General features: G+C 41.3%; 1 protein-coding gene across 2 annotated transcripts in view; it reads right to left on the reverse strand.

Annotated features, from left to right (window-relative positions):
* The window catches only part of Cdh11 (cadherin 11), a 154,691-nt gene that overhangs the window by 94,295 nt on the left and 44,048 nt on the right, over nucleotides 1–16,348 (reverse strand). The window contains exon 1 of one of the 2 annotated variants that reach the window (XM_032887462.1): nucleotides 13,843–15,662. The exons of the other annotated variant lie outside the window; for it this stretch is intronic. The gene's annotated coding sequence lies outside the window, so the exon portion shown is untranslated. Of the gene's footprint in view, nucleotides 1–13,842; nucleotides 15,663–16,348 lie in introns of those variants that run through there. 2 annotated transcript variants of the gene reach the window in all.

Genomic DNA, 16,348 nt, shown 5'->3' on the forward strand with positions numbered 1-16,348 from the left:
CAAGCAGCAGAAGGAGCTCGATAAGTGCAGCATGCCCTGGGTATCTACAGATGGGAGTGTATGCCTTTTTAGGGTGTTACATGTTCTCAACATTGTTAAAGTGATGACTAAGCACCATTAATAATTACCACTGGGTGGTTTTTTTCTTGTTATTGCCAAAGTCCCCAAACCATATGTTGAAGCATATTTTATAAGATAAGTCAGTCAATTATGAATTTTTAAAAGAGAGAGGCACTGTGCTAAAACCTGATTTAAAGCCCAGGTTTTACCTCTGCTAAACCAGATTGAATTTAGATAAGCAGTAACTGTCTGAGGCCTTTTTTTTTTTCCTATATAAAATGTGGATGGTAGCAACTGTGGAGAATTATTATAAAAAGTAGGAAGAATGAATTCAGAACCTCAATTAAAAATCATGAGCTGTGATTATAAAAAGCCAGATACATATTGGTTTTTACAATTGTTATGTCGTTTTATATTTCAGTGTATGTTTACTTTGAATAAAGCTCATCAGTAGATATAGCAGCATTTATATAGAGCATTTGCAATCATACAAAATGTGACTGATATCCATCTATAAGCATTACAGTTGCTATTTTTTCATATGAAGAAATCAAGTCTCAAGGAGGTTTAATATTGCTGTGGTATTCATTGGCTCCACTTAAACCTCTGCTCACCCTCTATGTTTAGGGGCTTCCAGCAGCGACTGGTTCATGGCCCATGTGAAGCCATCCAAACTGATTCCTCACCGATAGAACAAGTGATGCTGCCCAACAAATAACTGTAATTACAAGAAACCATCGACCAAAGTTCCTGGGCTCCAAATGGTTTTGACACAGCGGTCTTTTAAAAGGAAACCCGGAACACGATTATCTTCATGTCCTTTCAGTCATTTTCCTAAGTAAGCCATGCCTTTAGAAGCACCTAATACAAAGTGACAACTTTTGCTGTTTTCTAAAGGGCTGTGGACGGGCGTAGAAGAGAGGCCATTGTCACCATGGTAATTACTGCTCAATACCTGATGGCCAATGGACAGTCAGGAGGCTTAGGCAGCAGCTGAATCCGGCATTGTCCTGGCCCGATAAAAAGATTAGAAGCCCTGAAAAGCCATGGAGCAGGATCTCACAGCTCTTTTGCTGGGCCCTGAAAGGCCCATTGTGCTGCTACCATAAATTCTGGGTTCCCCGGGCACTTGACAACTGAAACCAGGGATAATAGAATTCTTGTGTCCAACAAAACACTCCTTGTCCAATGGCAGTCTTATCAGTCGCATTTACAAATGTCTTTCGTTGTACCCAAATAATTCCCTATTAGAAAGGCTATTGGGAGCAGAACTAAATAAATATTCACAGCCTTTGTGATAGCTTTGAGAAATGAATAAACAAACAGTATTCTAGTATGAGGTAGGCGCCTGCTCCTCTATATGTCCACCACAATTTCTTGTTCAAATTATAGTTTCACTTTCTCTCTTTAGCATACTAGTGATTCCATGCCAGATGATCTGGCATCATTTTCCAAGGAATGTAGATTCCTGATCCTATTGCCTTGGACGAACTATGTTTGGTTGGGACTTAACTAATCTCACCCTAGCTTCAAACAGAGAAAGGATGCAGACTTCAGAGGAGTTAAAAAGAACTTACCCAAGATAGACTAGCAAATTAACACAATGAGCATTCCAACCTAGGGTTCCCTAACTCCAAAGGCCCTACTATTTCACTCTAGCCTGATAATATTTGGGTTGCAATTGTGAAGAAGAAGAAGGAGGAGGAGGGAAGAGGAGGAGGGAGCAGGAGGAGGGGGGGGGAGGAGGGGAGGAGGAGGGGAGGAGGAGGAGAGGAGGAGGAGGAGAAGGAGGAGGAGAAAGAGGGAAGGAGAAGGAGGAGGAGGAGGAGGAGGAAGAGGAGGAGGAGGAGGAGGAGGAGGAGGAGGAGGAGGAGGGGGAGGAGGAGGAGGAGGAGGAGGAGGGAGGAGGAGGAGGAGGAGGAGAAGGAGGAGGAGGAGGAGGAGGAGGAGAGAGGAGGAGGAGAAGAGGAGGAGGAGGGAGGAGGAGGGGGAGGAGGAGGGGGAGGAGGAGGGGGAGGAGGGGGGGGGAGGAGGAGGGGGAGGGGGAGAAGGGGAGGAGGGGAGGAGAAGGAGGACGAGGAGGAGGGGAGGAGGAGGGGGAGGAGGAGGAGAAGGAGGAGGAGGGGAGGGGAGGAGGGGGGAGGAGAAGGAGGACGAGGAGGAGGGGGAGGAGGAGGGGATGAGGAGGGGAGGAGGAGGGGATGAGGAGGAGGAGGAGAAAAGAAGGAGAAGGAAGGAGAAGGAGAAGAGGAGGGGAGAAGGAGGAGGAGGAGGGGGAGGAGGAGGAGAAGGAGGAGGAGGAGGAGAAAAGGATCCCATAATGTTAGTATGATAAATTTCAGAATAATCACCATAAAGTGATACACAAACTCTGAACCTATTCCAGTAGTTATACAACCTGAGAACACTACAATATAGTGAAATTCAAACTCTTTGTCTCAGTCACATCTTATTCTTACCCTAAAATGATAGTAGTTTTTTCAGAAGCAAAAAGCTGACAAGTAACATAATCAAGCATAAGATGCTGTACAGTTTATTAATAAGATTTAATGAAGAAGTACCGATGTGAACAAGGCAAATGCATATACATGATCATATGCCTTCTGCAATATCTCTTATCATTTGTATAGTTTGTTTTATTTTATTTTGCTAATTTGTCTCTGTCATAAATGAAATAACTTGAAAATATGCATATAAAAACAGACATCACCAACTAGAAATACAGATCACATACATGTGTGTATGAACACAAGATCACATACATGTGTGTATAAATACACACAGAGACAGAGACAGAGAGAAATAGAGAGAGAAAATGCTCTAGCTAACAGTTGCATATATGTGTATATGAAAATATCGATACATTCAGTGATTTCTTTTTTAACATTTATTTATTTTATGTGCATATGTGTATATCTACTTGTTTGTACGTGCACCTCATGTGTGCAGGTAACTAAAAACGTCAGGTAACTAAAAGGCATCGGTTTCCTTGGAGATACATTGCAAATGGTTGTAAAATGCCTAATGTACAGGAAACCGAACAAGCATCCTCTAGAAGAACAGCAAGTATTAATGGCCATTGTGGCATTTCTCCAGCCCCATTCACACGTTCTTATCAGGTTAGGAGGTATTTATTCCTGAGCCTGTCTCAGCCTTACTTCCCCACAGATACTTTTTGCATGAGGAAGTCTTGTTCTTTGATTTGGTGGCCTCTGAACCTGCTGTTTCTTCATCTAAACTCTTCAGTCACTGTTGGTAAAATGCCACTAGACCATCATGACACTTCATCATGCTCACTCAGAGAACTTGACAATCCACTTAGTATATACCATATTGGAGTCCATTACTACATCCTATGGCTTTTGACTTTTCTTATAGGCAAAAACCTCTTTGTTATTGTGACTATCTGCCCTTCACAACTTTGTACCCAAAGAAACTATAAGCTACCTAGAGGCTGCAGTTCATCTTATACTCATTTTTATTTTCTTGGGTTAGTATAATTTTGCCTTCTTCAAGGCTCACGTACTGGTACTGGAGTAATTAACAAATGATAATAGGAATAAGACAGAGAGAGAACAAATGTATTTATATGTATGTATACATATGTGTGTGACTAAAATATTAAATATGTGTGTATTCGATGATAGTAATAACTTGTGATTAGTTCCAGAAACTATGATGATGCTCTATTATCAGCCTTGATAGTGGAACATTACACCAAGAGGTTTGTCCCCTAAAATAATTAAAGTCATAGATAGAGATTAACATTCATCAAAACAAAAACCATGGCTATTATAATAAAAAGTGCCCAAAACAACAGGCATGTTCTGATTTCCATTAAATGCTAGTACTTTTGCCAATACTGAATTTGGAACATTATTTCATTGGCTTTACTTGCCAAGCAAGGCATTTCAGCTCTGTAGGAATCTAATACACGATCATAGTCATGAATAGGTGGCATGACCTCTCTCAGGAATCTTAGTTAAGAGTTATTTTGATTCAGTTTAATCCACATAAGCACTGAAATATGATAACATTTATTGATTGCAACTCATTGATGGAGGCCTAAATACTTGTCTGCATATATATGTATGTATAAGCATGCATGCATGTGTGCACGTGCACACACACACACACACGCACACACACGTATATATATTGTGTGTGCGTGTGTGTGTGTGTGTGTGTGTGTGTGTGTGTGTGTACAAAAAATGATGTCTGAATTTCCCAACAATCACAGTGCCAAAATTAGAGCCTAAGACTCAGACACAATTTGTTTCGAGATACAGCAATTCACTTAATTGCTCACACCAACTGTATTTTTTAGGTATAAACCAGGGCAAAAATTTGGGGAAGTTGTCCACTGAAGTCATTTTTAAAATGAGTAAGAATCATGCTAGCTTGCCAGGCTGCTGTTATACATAAGAAAAGTGGCTTGGCACAAGGAAACCCACAAACACAGTGAAGAACCAGCTTTTAAACATCCTCAAGACCAGAGATAGCATCTCTGACATTTGATCAGATATAGACAACCCCCACAAAAACAAGACACCAAGTTATCTGCAAACTTTTGAATAACGCAGTTGTCAATGTTCATCATCAGAGAGGGGCATTGTGAAACCCATACACACACTTCAGTATTTTAGCCCAAACAGTCACAGCCTGGTGCTACTTTCTCATCAGAAAAAAACGGAGATTGTAGCATCCACAGCAATATGACCAACTTAAGATACTTTGGTAGGAGTTCCCTCTGGAGATATAATGTTCAGAAAGAAAAACAATAATAATTCTCAAAATAACGGGGGACCATCCTTCCACACTAAGAAGCTAAACAAAGGCTTGCTCGGCAGGTAAAACTACTTGCTGCTAGGGTCCATGATCTGAGATCCTCTCCTAGAACCTACAAGGTAAAAATGAAAGAATTGACACCTAAAATTGTCCTTCTACTTTCACTTTCTCTCAAATAAAATAAACAAATGAATGGGCAAAGCAAAGAGCTATCTTATTAGTCAACTGTACTAAGATGACATGAGAGAAAAAGCTAATTGTCTATAAATTCACAAGGGCAAGAAAAAGCTTGCTTGTTTTCTTGTGCATTGTCTATCAGGGTGATAAAGGCTCAAGGTAAACAGTCACAAACCTCATACAAGCAGGTAAGTTTTTAAGGGGCCAATGAGGTCTTGACACCATTTTCTCACTAAAGCATCTGTACTTTTGAAGGGCTCTAGTGACTGAAGGCTTCTCATTTTCTTCAGACACAAATATGAATTTGGCCATTGAAGGGAAATCTGAGCCAGAGAAGGAATCCAGTGGCAGGGACCCTGGGTCTTTGTTTTACCTCTTTAAGCACACTAGATTTATCCAGCATGAGGTGGGGTTAAATGTTTCAGTTGTGGTCTGCTGAACTTTGTAAGGGGAATAGCATTCTTCCTTGGTCTGAATACATTTGCTGCTCCTGAAGGTGCCTGAAAAAGTCACTCGACAAGACTTTCTACTATCCTCATAGGAAGCTTTATCTATGTTGATTCCCTGAAGATTTACCTCCAAGTTACTTGCATGAATGCAATGATATCCTCAAAGCTTCACCTGACATTTTCTTCTTTTATAACTATTGTTCGGTTAAAAGTGGTGCCTGGTTTTGAGAATATTGCCAAGAACTGAGAATGAGCAAAGAAAAACAAAACTAAAAAGAAAAAATGTTCTGCAGTTGTGCAGAGCTGTGTCATGTCGTCAGACAGGGCTGCAATTACTCTCTTTGTAGGACTGGCAGGAACGAAATCCTGCTCACACAGGAGGTGCTTTGCTTAAGTCTGAGGCTGGAAGCTTCTTGAAACCCTTCTGCCACAACACTCACTCAGTGCTTTATCTTACATGTTAAGCCAAGAGAGGTAAGCTGGTTTTCAGTGAATTATTCCTATGTGTTCTCACCATTGATGCTTGCAACGATCCGAAGTGGATGTTTGATATATAGATGCTAGATTGATGGATAAGTTATATTTGAAATTGTACATACATAGCAGGGGTGTTACTGATAATTTGATTGCTAATATTTGGAGACACTTAAGCCAAGTCCTTTATCTAGTAAATTACCACGTTAATTTGACTCTGAATAAAATGGTAAATATGATGGTAAGAATCTCTCCTAGTCAATTACCATCAGTTCCCCTGACTAAAAGAAACCCACCAGTGTTCCAACAGGTTGAGCCTCTCTAGTGTTCAACATGAGTTAAGACAACCCCAATATCACAAAGAAAACAATTTCTAAGGGATATTGAACATGAACAGGACTGAAAGGGGAAGATGATAAAGAGTTATGTTTCAGCTTCCAGGCTACATACACCACATTCAGGTTTTCAATTTTCAGAGTCATAGACAAAATGTTGGCCTCAAAGAAAGCATACAAAACTCCATCATTCGAACAAAGCATGCTTGATTCCAAGAAGCAGGTAAGAGTGAAGGGACAAAGCTCTGGTGATAGTGACCAACTGTCTGTACATTATAAGCGATTGAAGATCTTAACAAGAGATCGAAACATGTTCTCCTTTCAGACTCTATGACTCAACCAGTTCTGAGACTTGGGACACGGTCTCTTGTGATACCAGCCAAACAGATATCATAATCCTCACAGAGCTGTACTGAGGCAAAGGAGATGAGGTTTATAGGGCAAAGTCATTGCTTACTAAATATTAATTGATATTATTACAAACCTTTTCTGCTACAAAGTCTCTATAAAACAAGCTAGTGCAAGGCCTTATTCTATAGGGTCCCAACAAAGTGTAATTTTTGTTGGCATTAGTTAGCAACTAACCAAGACTTACTGTTACCTTTACTATTCTTAGAATTCTGATCTCTTCATAAAGTACCCTCTAGTTTGGATTTCTAAGATCTCTCTTTTGTGACAAAGAGAGAAGGCAGCCTGAGGCTTAGAATGAATTCAGTTATATAGCTTTTTAGTTATAGCTAGTGTTTTGGCTACCTCATTTCTATGACAGGAGTTGGTAGTTTCCCATAAATGAGAGCAATATATTTTTCTTCAAAGGTATTTAAAAGGAGAATGAGTGCAAAGACAGTATTGAGTAAATAACAAAGGTGGCAGAATGATTGAAGAGTTGGGGAATATTGGTCGATCTATCACTCAGTTCTTATTTGTAAGGGATAGGAATAGGTATGGAGGGAGGGTATATGAGAAGAAACCGAAGTTATCTCAGTGACCAGAGATTCTACCTCTTGCATCCCCACATCTCTGTACATTGGCCTCATTAGCATCACAGACCATGAGATGTCTAAAGAGAACACTGGGAAGAATGGCAGTTCTCTTCCAAGGACAAAAAGGAAAAGAATTATAGGCAGTGACAATGACAGTCCTGACCTAGTGACAGCAGAGAGAGCAAAGTCTAGGAACTGCACAAAACTAGGTCTCCGTAAATAAAAAACTAGGTTGGACATTACAGACCTCAGAATTCACCCTATGCTTTTCTTTTCTTAAAATTCACATCACACATTTATACATCCCCTGTTTTATTCCTAAAGGACATTAAGACTACCTACAAAGACACATTCAGTACCAAAAGTGGTTGTGCCCTATATAATATAATATCACGAAGGGGGAAATGACAGCATTAAGTAATTTGGTCTAAGGTTTTGATGCAACGCTTGCTCTCAGCAAAAGCCATGCAGTTTCAAGAGCTACTTCCCTTAATGCGACACAGACTTACAGGAAGGTCCAACCTGATTATAGCCATCCTAGGTGCTGGTGTCACTGTCCTATTTATCCCATTTCTTTTCAAGTAGATATTCTTGAAAACAAGCATCATCCTCAAAAGCAAAATTAAGGGGCATCACATATTATTGGCAGGTAAGGACCTGGGTCTATTTCAGATGGGGGGAGATGCAGAGGATACTGAGTAACATTCTGCTGTCAGAAAGACAGAGAGAGAAAGCCCATTCTCACATAAATACTGCACGCTCACATGTGCTAGAGAGATGAACATACCACTCTGAATTTCAAAGCACCAGTGTCTCCTATTGCATTTGCCCTATTTTTAAGTCTCCTATTTTGTATGCCCCGCTTTGTGTGAACTGTCATGCTTTAATAGAGTGTCTATTTGAAATGATTGTCCTTGTTTGAAAGTAGGGATAACTAAGATACACAGGGTGACTTAGTCCAGGAAAATAGCCTCACACCTAGGGAATCTTTCTTCAGGGCTCCTGTTCCTAACAATTGGTATATAACCACTCTGGGAGTTCCCTCCTACTTGAGCCTCAGCCTTAGCCTGGGCCTGACTCTGCCAGGAGCCCACTGATGTCCTAGGTTTGCTGTATTGTTTCACCATGTTTCCTCTATTACTGGATAGAACAGAATGCTTTCCCTTCCTCTTGAAATCTTACTTTTTAAGACTCTGACTCAATGCTACCTCCTCATAGTCTGCCCTCAGAAGTTATGAGGACACACACAAACACACATGCACGCAACATCCATAAAGGCATCATCCATGCAGAGCATTCATCCCGCCCATGAGCATATGTTGAACATCTACCAGATGCCAAACACTGGTCTGTTTGCTAGGGAATCAAAGGTTAATCTTCATCGAAGGTTAATCTTCCTCAAAAACTTTCCCCAAACATGCAAGCAGACAAAAATTAGAAGATGTTCAAAGATACAGAGAAGATTTTGAAAACTTTTTGAACCAGAGTGGCTTGCAATTTCTTTTCTAGGACCTATTTACACTAGCATACAAACGCCAGCAACTAGCTGATAATCAGTGACTGTGGCATGATTACGGGCACCAGGCTTTCCCCACAGTAACTGTTCTCAGCCAATAAGACCTTGAATATGCACGTAGGAAACTTCTTCCTCACTATTTGCAAACAACCTCATTCCTACGGAGTTATGAAGGGTAGAGGCTCTGACCTCTGCATCACTTATTGTTCCAATAACATAAGCTATTTAACTTTCTGCATTTTCTGTAAACCACATACAGAGAGACCCAGTCTTTAGGCTCAAGAGACATAATAAATCCAAAAGCCAAATGGCAACTCAGTGATATAATCCAGTGATTTTAAAAATGGATCCTGGAAAGGCCTGAGTAATCTAGAAATTTCTCAAAGGCTACTACAAAGAGCAATGATGGGGTAACGACAGCACAGGGTGGGGGCGCTCTCACTCCCTTCTCCTCTTTAATTAGTACAAGGTTTCTTCATTGTGTCTTTTAGATGTTAGCATTTTGGGGGTTAAGATCTTTTTCTCCATTGTCATAAACTTGTTTGCTTTTCACTTCTAGCCAGGCTTTCAATTCTGTGTATCTCAGCACGCTGTGTCAAGGCTCAACTTTCATTGGCAAGCATGTCAATCTACAGTACATTGTGCTCAGGCTCCATGTTGCTTGCCTTTGTTTGCTACGGTTTTATATCATCTTTGGTTGAACAGCCATTTGTAATTGTTGTTCATAATAAAATCTTCTATATTCCTGTGGGTGGGTAGGGGTGGGGCAGTGGTGAGTACACATGCCCCTGCATTCGTGGTGTTGGTCCAGGTGAAAGAACAATTTTTGGGAGTCAGTACATTTCCTCTATCACCTGGGTCCTGGGGTTGCACACACACACGTTCGGATGCCAGCATTTTTGCCTCCTAAAACATCACCCCAGCCCTGCATATTAGACTCACATAAGGAGCATGAAAAAAGCACATATATCTAGGTCACCTGGACTTTGGTCTCAGATAAAATCGTCAAGCTAAGAAGAGAGAGCTATTACAAAAAAAACAAATGACTGAAGAAAAGGCAAAGCAAAACAGTGACATGATTGGATCTGGGAGGTTATTTTTAGTTGACTATGAAGACTCTTAAGCAACCAGCCAAACTATGATGTCAACTTAGTTAATAAAAGTTTCTCCACCCTCCCTTAGAAGCAGCTCATTACCACATCCACTCTTCAGACTCATAGCCTAAAACCCTGTCACCTCATTAAAGGACTAATCCTTACAGATTTGACCTGAAGTAAGCAAATGCATTTAAGGTAATTAGTGATCTGCCTTCCCATTTGTTTATGGGGAAGAGACTTTGAAGACAAGGTTATCGTTTTAACAGTTTAATTCTGCACTCCATGTATTTTTCTGGCACCCAGCTGAAATGCTACTCATTTTCAGGAACAAGGGAAATGCTTCTAGCAACCATGGAAGCTTCTAGCATGCAAAGCCATCTTAATTATTTGAATTATAAAATTGCTGTTCCTATGCATGTTAGGACTTCTTATTTTTTATTCGAGAAATAAAACATCAAAGTTTTCGAATTCTTTCTCCTAATAAAGTAAGTGATGAGATGTTAAGCACTTCATAAATAAAGGGATTCTTTAGTAGTCACATTTTATTCCAACCAGACTGCTAAAAAGGATTATACTCTTACATCACATAATATCACAAGTTCTTTGTTGTACTAAAGTGCCGCTCACAGACAGCATGAAATTGCAAGCCTTTCCCACCTTGGCAATTTCAGGAATTGAAAGCAAAATGGAAAATATAGAAGGCTACTTTTGCGCTGTAGTTTACTGTGAACTAACAAACTCTACTCAAATCACACTGATATAAAGCTATACCTAAGTTTTATACCAAAAGGAAAAGATATTTTATGAATCTTCATGGTAAACTATGGCAAGATTTTCTTTCTTCTTCCTCAATATTAAAGTTGCTATCTGTCCTAGAAATTGGTGCATAGCGTTGTAAGCTACAGGATCCCAATCTCAGTGTGTAAGCCAGCATATTTCTTTTGTAAAGTGGATCCCTAAACTGGCCTCAGCCAGAATGAATAGGTGGCTGAGCTCTAAACCCTTCTTCTGCTTTCTCCATCCTCCAGGAAGAAACATTCCACCTCCAGCTGCCAAAAGAACACACCAATTTAATCCAGAATAGAAACAGGAAAATAGTTTACAACACTAAATGCCTGAATCATCGAAGTGTCAAATTAAATATTGATAGCATCAATTTGAGGTTAAAATACTCCTTGGGGTTTGGAGAATCCAGGAAGGGAGGTCAGCAAGTACTAGACTGATGCTGAGAGCTTGAGAACACTCCTGGAAGCCCCATCATTACATCCAAGACATTCATTCTTCTACCTGACCCCCTTTGAGGCATGTGTGGTTGTCCTGAGATTGGGGGACAAAGTTATGGATAATCCTGAATCCCAGTCCCTAACTGTTTGGTTTTGGTCCCCTCTCCACCCCACCACCCCCCACCCCTACTACACATTGGCACACAAGGGACTAAGGTTCATATTTTCCATACCAAAGCAGATCTGGCCTCCAGGTCGTCTCAAGTCCCAACTTAGCATACCTCATCAAACCTCAGCTTCCTAGCCTAAAAGCTGCTCTTCCCCCAGAGGCCCCATATAAACCAGACATTTTGATAGCTCTCTCTGTCTCTCTCTGTCTCTCTCTGTGTGTCTCTCTGTCTCTCTCCTCCTCCTCTTCCTCCTTCTCTTTGTCCTTCTCTTCTCTCTATGCACATGCTTTTCTCTCTTTCTCTTCTGCCCCAATCCCCATGGTGAGTCTCCTGGCCTCAATCCTTGAGGCCAAGAAACTTGGCCACGCAAGAGCAGATTGCCAGTAGACCTGCCTTTAATCTAATCTAATCTGGTTTAAACTGGCTCATTCCATGGGTGGTGGAAAAATAACCTATCACTAGTGACATGGTACTGTACCTAATTTTAGCTGTGCTTTCTGCAACCTGGACAGCATTGCCAAATGAAACAAAAGAGATGTGCCTCCTCTCAGAATAAACTGTCACCCACCCCACCAGCCTACAGACTGGGACGACTGAATTAAAGTCCAGGTCCTACGGCCACAGGCAAGTTGTTTTCCACAGGTAGCCTGGATTTTTCTCATCTTTAACAATTAGTAGTTGAGTAAGATGAATGTCTTTGAAAACTTGAAGCTCAGGGTTGGGGATTTAGCTCAGTGGTAGAGCTCTTGCCTAGCAAGTGCAAGGCCCTGGGTTTAGTCCCCAGCTCCAGAAAAAAAAAAAAAAAAGCAAAGATCCGTGAAGAGCCATAGCATGAGTGACTAATACAAAGGGGTGAGTCCCAAAGCCCAATCTTATATTAAAACCACTGCCTCTGCTTTGTCATAAAATGTGCTGCTCTGTCAGGGGTCTCAGGTGGAGGTGGGGAAGAGTGAGGACAGCCTCTCAACTCAGCTGAATAAACCTCAGCTTCCTATGTGACTCTTCTTCTGTATGGCCTGCCTAACATACAGAGTTGCTTGGAACATTATCAAAGATGCATACTGTACAATAACATAAAACTCAAAACACCCTAACTACACAGTGGCTGCTCAGTAACTGCTCAAATCAAATGGAGACAAAAAGGAGGATATTATGATTAGAAACACATGCTGAATCTGTCGTTCACTTCCTTTCTCCAGTTTTTGCTATAGGTCAGGCATATAGGCGAGGCATTGAAAATAAATGCTAACTCTGATGAACTCTTTCTGATTAGGACCTTGGATTGGCAATTAGATTCATATGATTAAACTAATACAGCAAAAAAGATAATTTGGTTGTTGCTTGATCCAGTTGGGAGAGAGAAATTTTCACAGTGCATTGCAAAAATAGTGAGAAAGAGTCCCAGATAACTGAGACTTGATGAACAAACCACCCTCACCTTTGCTTGGTGAGCTCAGCACAAACAACTGCCAAATAGGTTTGTCACACACAGTTCAGCAGGGCTGAGAAAGGGACCACCTGGAGCCTCATGCTGTCCTGCGTAACTGTCCCAGTTGGAATATTTATTCATTAAACAGACGATCTGAAAGATCTTTTGAGGAACTCCCTAATACAGAAGATTGGCAAACAGAGTTGAAATCAAGGGATGGAGTTGGCGTCAGGGACTGTGAGAATCCATGATCAAGGGAAAGTGTTCTCAGTGGAAAACACAAGAAGGACTTTCTCAGAAAATAGATAGTCTGTTAACTCTTGTGCACAGAGACACAGCCCTGTTTCCCAAAAAGCAGATCCCCAACACAGCAATGTAAAATGCCAGCTTCATTTAGGGAGCTGGATCCCCTCCCCCACTTGTGTGAGTACACACATATTCTTCCATGCTCGCATTATACGCATCCACACATCCACCTACACACGCTCAAGGGAGATAACAGGCCACTAAAATGACAAAGCCTACTCTGAGTCACATGGAACAAAACATTAAGATCCCTTGGATGTGATGAGCAAGGGGTTACATAGTAGCTCCCTGTAACTAGGTCAGACACCAATTGGTAGTCAACTCCACAAGCCCAGAAAGATTTAATGAGGAGGCAACCAAATGCAGAAGGTAGAAACAGTGTCCCAAGCACGTGTGTCCCCAGACTGTGCAATCTAGCAGTAGCACCTAGTCCATACTATCTCTCTCACAGAGAGACCAGAACAAACTTTCTGAAGTTCCTAAAGCACACATCCACAGTCCTGGCTAACCCAGCTATAGTGACCAGGGTGGAATAAAAACAAACTGAATCAAATGTCAATCATAACCCAAGGAGAAAGGACAAAAATAGTGAAATGGTGTTCTGCCCGCAGCTGCAACGATACAGGCAGGACATAAATAAAATGGTGATGCCAAACTAAAGGTTACAAAAGCTGGTCCCATGTGCCAGGAGCTACTGTTCCATATCTGGCCTGTGTGTGCTAAGCAGGGTGACTGGCACCTGTGCATTGGCTGGCAGATGGAGAGGCCAGGCCTGATAAATCCAGTGCCTATTCACTCTGCCATCACAAGTCATAAGTAGAAGTTGGCCACTTACAGTCATCCTAGAGGGTCAGGATCCGGCTATGGTGATGAGAGTTCCCGAAACCTTCCTTCTCAGTGATCTTACATGTGGAAACCAAGGGCCATGGGACTGTGAGAGGGCTCAGCCCAGCTTTGTTCTGCATAGCAGCCTCCCAGAATGGCTTAAGAGGCAGTCCTAGCCCCTGGCACTGCTAGCAGGCCTGTGAATAAAGCACTGTGTGAGACACATACCCACTGCTAATGAGTCCCACACAGATACAAGTCAGAGAGCCAGAGAGGCCAGCACAGTAGCTGCTAAAGAGCAGGCAGAGGAGAAACAAGCACTAGTGGAGAGGCATGTGGGGCCCACCAGGTACACCGGACGCCAGTCCACAGAGGATGCAGGAACTCAGTAGTAAGAATTGAAAATAACTCTATCCCTCATATGAAAGAACAACCTTGTCCCATTCCTCCCAGGCTCAGTTATCAAGAAAGTGGCCATCGCAAATACAAACAGAGTTCCCATTAACCACTGCTTTCCTTTCATGATTTTGAAGAACATTTTGACTAACGAATATCAGAAGGAAATATTTACAATAGCAAGCAATGTAGTACTCAAAGACAGAAAGGAAAAAAAGTGGTAAGTTTGCTTTAGAATTTTGAATAGGACTAAATTTATCTGGCACACTTCTGTGGTAGATCATAGATCATTATAGAATGAAGGGTAAAAGAATGGACCTTGGACCAGGTATTTGGATCCCTCTCCAGTTCACTCACCAGAAAACCTTCAAGGGGTCTCTACCTCCTGATTCAGGTTAAAGAAATTAACAAGTGCTCTGTCACTTAGACTGTCTTGTGATATTGACTGTGTTGGCTGATAAGGTGTCCTCAGGTGAAACTCCAGGATGCTTACCACCTCTTTTAATCTCCATCCATCCTTAGTGTGACTTCTACCAAACCAGCTGAGCTGACCTTGAATCTTAAAATTCAGATTATCACATAAAGTTCCTTAGGTCTAACCAGCAGTTGTTTGCTTGTTTGGAATCACAACAGTGGATAGATATGCAGCTATAAAGGAGAGAGACTCTGTAGAGTTTCACTGGCTGAAAACTAAGAAGATTTAAAGAAAACAAATGCAATTTCCAATAACACGAACTTCTTTTTCCTTCTCCAAACAGGATTCAGAAGGGGAAAGATGGGAGATGTCTAAGAGCCTGTGTGTGAGTCTAATAAATATATATGCACAGACTTCATATATTGTTTATGTTGATGACTGTTCTTTGTAGACCTCTCTTATTACGTACCTCCCCAGGCTACTGATGACTCAATAATTCATTCCATCCCATATTAGTCTGGCCCTGAGTTTGACATACCTCTGCTGAGCAAGCGTTGCTTCTGTGACTTTGTCGTGCAGTTCACCTGGGGGCTTTATTAAACCAACTCTACTTTATGGTGTCTAGGCAGGGATCACAGTTCCTGCATGGTTGGTAACTTCCCTGGAGATAGTAAGCAAGCTGTTGGTCCAGGCACAGCATTCTAAGAAAGCAGGATCTTGCAGGAAGCTGATACTGGGATGCTGGGAGGAGGTTTACATTGGAGCTTCATTTTGGTGTCTCTTTGATGTCAGGGCTGTTTCCTGACAAGGTGCGAACTCTTTCATTATTCATAGAACCACAGTTGTTAAAGCCATGCTTAAGTACTTGGACCCAGAGGTGGGAACATTGGCTGTTTTGTCTTGTTCTAAATCAAACAAACAGAATAAAGCAAATACTCACTGACTCCTGGCAACTGCCCTTTGGGGAGTCCATTTAACTTTCTTTTCCCCTTCTATCTTTTCCTGGCTGCAGAATCGAATCAGAGGTAGGAAAGGCACAGAGGAGGTACTGCACATCAGTTTACATTGCCAGATCAGGGAGTGTCTGAAGGAAGGAGTGGCTAATGTGAAAGATAAACATAACCTCATTCCATACCCATGAGTTAAACCTCTTTCCTGCCCTTCTGTAAAACTCCACAGAACAAGCGTTGAAAACAGATGAAACTTTACCACTCGCTTGCTGCTCAAGGTCCAACAAGTGGATAAGGTTCTCTAAAACATAGTTGGTTTTTCCCCTAAACTGGACTGTGATTCCAAATAATGTTTATTTATAAAATTACTGCTGTTGTAAGACACTCTGTAGAGTTTCACTGGCTGAAAACTAAGAAGATTTAAAGAAAACAAATGCAATTACTGTGCATATGTAAGACCAGGACATCACTTCTCTTAAATCTGCTCCATAGGCACCCAGGCGAGCATCTCCAGAGTACAACCACTTTCTCAGGTTGTGAGCTTTGCACGGGAGAGGATCACAGAAGCAGACAGATGAAAGAGAGAAGAAACAATAAGAGCCAAAAAAGCAAACAAAATGACTTTCATGAAAATGAAAAATTTTAATAATACTTCCTAAGCATCGTAATGGGTATTCTCAAAATTGTCAGAACAGGGTAACATTAAATAATTTCCTATCCTAAGGTAGAAGAAATGGTTAATATTTTTTATTCAA

Source organism: Rattus rattus, chromosome 17 (genome assembly GCF_011064425.1).
Source record: "Rattus rattus isolate New Zealand chromosome 17, Rrattus_CSIRO_v1, whole genome shotgun sequence".
Taxonomy (NCBI): domain Eukaryota; kingdom Metazoa; phylum Chordata; class Mammalia; order Rodentia; family Muridae; genus Rattus; species Rattus rattus.